A 6000-nucleotide genomic window follows, 5' to 3' on the forward strand; every position below is an offset into this window, starting at 1 on the left:
TATTTAAAGCACAGGCAAAGCAATTTTGGCCTTTACAAGACGTGTGTATTTTAAAATCCATTTGTTATGTGACAGAAAGCTAGTAAAAACAGTTTGGCTACTGTTTTGGTGTGATATAGTGAGATAACTACACTCCATGAATTCATGAATTAAGAAATCATGTTCCCTCTAAAGCCAGTTTTTAATCTAAATCACGTTCAGGCACTTTGACAAAGAAAGTAATATTAGGGCTTGTTCCCAGTATGAAATACAGCAAATTGCCAATTGGTGTAAATGACTCTCATTCCCATTTGAAACCGGTTCCTGCCGCAGTGTGATCGAATCCTGCTATGATGAAGCAAGGCAAAGGCAAAGGGGAAAAAAAACACCCCAGAAAACAGTTTTTCCAGAAAGTAGTTTCAAAGTGGTTCCTTTCAGAAGAATCGATTATGAAGCGGGTTCCATGAGTGGGAACGGCAGATCAGAATCGATTCATTCTGGAGGGGAGGGACTATGGCAGAGGGGTGTTTACCATCCCTTCTCAGTTTTTGGCAGATCCACCATTTCCCCCCTCTCAGTGCTGCCTTTATACTTTCTTCAAAAATTAAATTGATAGAATATTTGATTGATTGATTTTGCAACTACTTGCTAAGGAATCAATTCAATATGTGATCAATTTATTATTATTATTATTATTATTATTATTATTATTATTATTTAAAAAATACCTTGGGCGATCCAGGGGTCTCCCTCCCGCCTGCCACCCTTGGATCAGGCGATCCAGGCATGGCTGGGGTCCGAGAGGGAGCTGCTTATGTCACTGATGATGCATAGATGACTGACATGCATTTTGAAGCGGTGCAAAGTAGTGGGATTGACAGTCTACGTCAAAAAAGAAGCCATTACAGGCGGGTAATGAAAAGATCTGCTTTCATAGTGGGAACAAGGGACCTTTTCGAATCAATTCACCAACACGGAGCGAATGCGAATCACACTCCGATTTCAATGTAAGTGAGAATGAGCCCTTAGAGTTAGGCTGGAAAATATTAATTGGGGGGACTTCATGAAAGAAATGTCCCACTCGTGCTTCTTTTGAGCATGGTGAAACCACACTCTTACAGAGGCATTTATGCCACTGCCATTATTCACTTAGCCAGTGGTAGTTCTTCCTGTAGACAGATTACCCATCAAACACTACATGCCTGTTTTAGTGTAAATGTGCAACCAGAAATTGTATTAATTGGCCAAAGTTCTCAGATGCTCAATAAGGTTGTGGTTATTACAGTATTTATCACATCCCAGCATAGAGTACAGTAAGAAAAATGATGATAAACAGAAGCTAGTACTTATTGTTTGACAGGTCAATTGCTTTCTGTTTCCTGAGCAGGTGGAAGAAGGAAAAGAGTGGAGGTTTTGCTGTTGTTAAATCAGATACTGAGCAACATTTTTAAAACAACATTCTTTCCTATTATGAATCAACCGACAACACTGATATTTCTAGAGAGTGCAATATTTCAGAGGATAACCAAAATGACTATGTTCTGAGAGCTTTATAGTCATTGACCTCTACGGTAAAACTTCAGTTAATTCAATAGAAACCAAAGCTGTCCAAACTTTTTAAAAAGAATGCAATTTTACATTCTGTCTCAGTCCTTCATATATTTAGTTCAAGGACATAACAGAACCTCTAAATCAATTGCCATTCTGTCAACATCCAGCTATGGATTCCATATGCTGAGAATGTTGTGTGAAAAATCCAATGTGGGGGTCTCATCACCACATGCCAATGTGGCTGTGTTAGCTGGGGATGATAGAAGCTGCAGTGCCACACATCTGAAGAGAGCACCAGGTTAAGGAAAGCTGCTCCAGACAATGGAGGGGGGTTGGTTATGCTGAAGTGAGTAGACAATGCTTTTTACTGTGTGGAGATTTGCAAGGACAGCATTTGTTTCCATGCCCCAAAATGCTTTACCTGCGGTCCTTTCACTTTGTACAATTATAGTGCTGATACCATTTTAGCCGCCATGGTTCTCTCATGTGGAATCTTGGGATTTGCAGTTTCAGAAGGGATATTTAGACCTCTCCTCCAGAGAGCTTCTCCAGCCAAACAACCAATCCCAAGGTTCCATAGGATGCAAATCTTGTAGTTGAAGTAGAATCATAGTTCTACAACTGTGTAGTTGAAGTAGAATCATAGTTCTACAACTGTAGAATGTGAAATCATCCCCAGATGATTTCTGCAAGTCAAGCTTTTAAAAGCATAAGAGAAAGGACCAGTAGATCCATTGTGACAATCCTTTTTGGAAGGAAAGTTGGAATATTACTTTAATAAACAAACAAGCTGTTCATCCTAGGAGTTTATCAGACAAGGGAAATTTGAAGTATAATCCAATGACAATCCGAACGCAATCATGGGGTTTAACGTTATTGCGTGATAGACTACCGCAATGGGAAGTCAGTCCGAATGCAACAATGGGGTTTCACGTTATTGCGTGAGAGGTGATCACATGCAATTTCGGGCAATGGCAAGCTATTTTCAGGCAATGGGAAGTCAGTCTGAATGCAATTCGAATTCACGTAAATTCGCTGGGCTAGCAAATTCACATGAATGCGTTCTGGCCCCACTTTCTTTTCATTCGAAATTAAGAGAAATTCCTCCTGTGTGATAAACTCCCTAGTTAAGTCCAAAGATCATCTACATGAAAATGCACATTTCATCTGCAAATCCACAAGATGGCCTGTGGCACTTGCAACACAATGGTAGGCCACAAACCAAAGCCTGCACACCTATATGATGCACTTTAAAAAAACATTATAGTTAACTTTTGAGAAACAGAAAATAAAAAAACCCTTTTTAGAAAATGGAAACATATTGATAAATAGTAACTGTTCCAGACCCTTGCAATGGTAACTCAATTAATCATTTATTTAAAATAGTCAGGAAAGAAAGAATTCAGGCAGCACTTTTAATATCTAACTGGTTTATTTTAACAGAAGCTTTCAATAGAAATCGATGAAATCTCATGCTGCAATAAACCAATTAGTCTTAAAGGTGCGGCTAGATTTTATGCTGAAACAGTCTAAAAGACTTGTAGCCCAAGAAAACAAAGTGCAAATGGAACTGAAGAGAAGTGGTTTTCTCCGTGCCTTACCACATCACATTATAATGCTTTGGTTCTCTTCCTGGGGAGATGTTTGTAAAATGCATCTTTTTTCTAGTTGGAAAAATCCATTCAACAAACAATACACTTTTACAACTGTCTCCTGCAGGAAGATAACTGAAGCACTACAAAGTTATGCAATAAGGCATGCGGAAAAAGGTGCTACTCTCCAACTCCATTTCCACTTTATTTTCTCGTGCAATAGAGCCCTAACCCACTTTCCAAGCACTTCTCACTTTCTTTAACTACAGTATTTGGGACTTGCAGCTGGCTTGCAAGTGTTATGCTCTTGCAGTCACATGAGCTGATTGGAAGAAGGATCAAGTGGAAGGATCAGAGATAACAGTCTCATAGGAAGAGTATAGGTGTAGGTCTACCTAGCTCAGTCTTGTCTCCAAATGGCTTGAACCATCTTTCCACAGTTTCAGGCATAATTTCCCCCCCAGTTCAACCTGAAGTTGAACATGGGATTTGAACCTGGGACCATTTGTATACAAGGTAAGTGCTTTCCCATACAGCTCTGGCTCTTGTACTTTTTGCTGGATATTTTGTGTATATAGTTTTACGAGTACAAAGAAAGAAATACTACTACTTTGACTTTTCACATTTTCTTCCTCCATCACCTGCAGGAAGCTTCATTCTACTTTTGCTCCATGCTAATAAATGGGAGAGTAGGAAGAAAGGAATATGGAAGCAACAGGAAAGAAAATGTGGATGCTTTGGCCTAAACCAAGTTATTACTTTACACCAGATAGACCAATTGGGACTTATACAGTCTGATCTCAGTATCTGCAGACTTGCCATCCACTGATTCAAGAATCCGCAGATGGCAAGCCTATGGTGAGGTGGCAGCAGCAGAGGAGTAAGAGGCAGAGAAGGAAGAAGAGGAGGAGGAGGAGGAAGCAGGAGGAGAAAGAGGCAAAAGGAAAAGGAGGAGGAGGCCACCTGCCACCCATCTGCCTGCCTGCTGCAGGTAAGAGCCAAGAGGGAGGGAGGAAGGACAAACCCCATTGCCCCCAACAGTGGCGCGGCCACGTGACCATGTTGCCATTAGGGACAATGGGACTTGAGCATCCATAGATTTTGGTATCTGCAGGCGAGGGGATCCGGAATGGATCCCCTACGGATACCAAGGACCAACTGTATAAATGTTGGTTTACAAAGTTCCCAATGGCCCAGATCAGATGGATGGGAAGGAACGGCCCGAGGTCGCTCCCACCACAAGCAGGCTGGGCCCATGGCAGCTTCATGGCCCATCCTGAAAATGGGCTGCCGCCGCTAGCCCCAACCTGCACTGCCAGGAGCCATATTATCCTGGCTCTATTTTGCTCCAGTCTAAAGGACCAGAGCATGGCCTTGGCTTAGCTTCTGGCCACAATGGAGCCATACATCATATAAATAGTGCACCTCCAACATGGCCAGAAGCCGCTTCTTTATGGCTATGTATTTTGGGCCAATGATTCATTGTGCCTCATCTATTAGTGACTAATGACTGGGTTTAAGCCTTTGGATTTATAATTTATAATGACTGGATTTAGGCCTTTGGATTTAGGCCACTTACCATTAAAGGCATCACCTTCAGGTTGCAGTCTGGTAAGCATACATAAATAAGCAAAATGGTCCTGTGAAGAATGGACTGGATGATTTTGGCCCTCCCAGCTCTGTGATTTTTAAATCCCTGAGTTAACTTGAAAGTCCTGCTGTTTACTAAACTCAGTTTAGTCCATAATTGGTTCAGCTCTGTTAGAACATCAAACTTTAAGATGATGAGTGGTGAGGGATTTGATCCCAAAAGGATGCTTTAAAAAAGCAAGATCCATTACATTCTTGGCCTAAGTAGTAGACTCAGCACCACATTATACAGCATTAAATTATTAGTCTACTCTCAACTGCAGGAACATCTGCTAGAGTTAGACATGGCATTTTTAATTAAAGTCAGCAGCACAAGGAGCTTGTGGTTCATCAGTTCTGCTTTCACCGTATGAATTGCTAAATCCAAAGGGCACTCCTGCAAAAGAGTGAGTCAGGACGTGCTCTCTGGAAATTGAAGTAGAAAAATGGCAAGCGCTAGAAAGTGGCTAAATTGACGGATTATTTTGCATCTTGCAACCTAGCGGATCAATTCCTCCTTGAAACCGTTCCATGAAGAAGCAAAATAGTTTTAAACTAATTTGGAACTCCTCAGCACTTTGCAAGGTTCACACTTTTTTTACTTTTTATTAGCAACAGGCAGATGTTTGTTTCATGGAATGGGACAAAGAGGAGTAAATATGCTGAATGAATGAATGAAGTGTCCTTTTAAAAAAAAATTAAATAAGAGCAAATTTGTTCTTTGTGTAGAATAAAATGGAACTAGAAGATGCAACTAGTAAAGGGAGTAGACCCCTCCTCCCTCCATATCGTCCTGGGAGCAATTTAAGTGGAAAGTGGTCGTGGAGGAATTTTCTTGTGCTTTTTCATGTGAAACTTCTCTCTTTCTTTCTTTTAATTAGGTGTCTGTTGGCAAGGGTTGCCTCCAATCTGTGAAGCTCAAGAGAGAAAAATGGTTTGTAGAAAGTAGTTTAGTGGAGCAAAGGAGTGAAGGAAGAAGGCCAGGTTCCATTTCTTCCTCCTCATCCAGTTGGAGCTTTGCATTGCCCCTACTCTACATACCCCCAACTGTTCCACTTTGACTGTGGTGGTCTGCCCTCCCACCTTTTCAGCTCCTTTTAAAATGTCCCAGTTTTTCTCTCTTCTTCCCACCTTCTCCCTTTATCCTCATCTTACATCAGTTGCTGCAAATTGAGTTCAAAATGCAAACAGAGGCAGGTTACAGACCGCCCGTTTGGGGCGGCCTGCACCCGCCCCTTTCCCCACTGTA

Source organism: Sceloporus undulatus, chromosome 1 (genome assembly GCF_019175285.1).
Source record: "Sceloporus undulatus isolate JIND9_A2432 ecotype Alabama chromosome 1, SceUnd_v1.1, whole genome shotgun sequence".
NCBI classification, from domain to species: Eukaryota; Metazoa; Chordata; class Lepidosauria; order Squamata; family Phrynosomatidae; genus Sceloporus; species Sceloporus undulatus.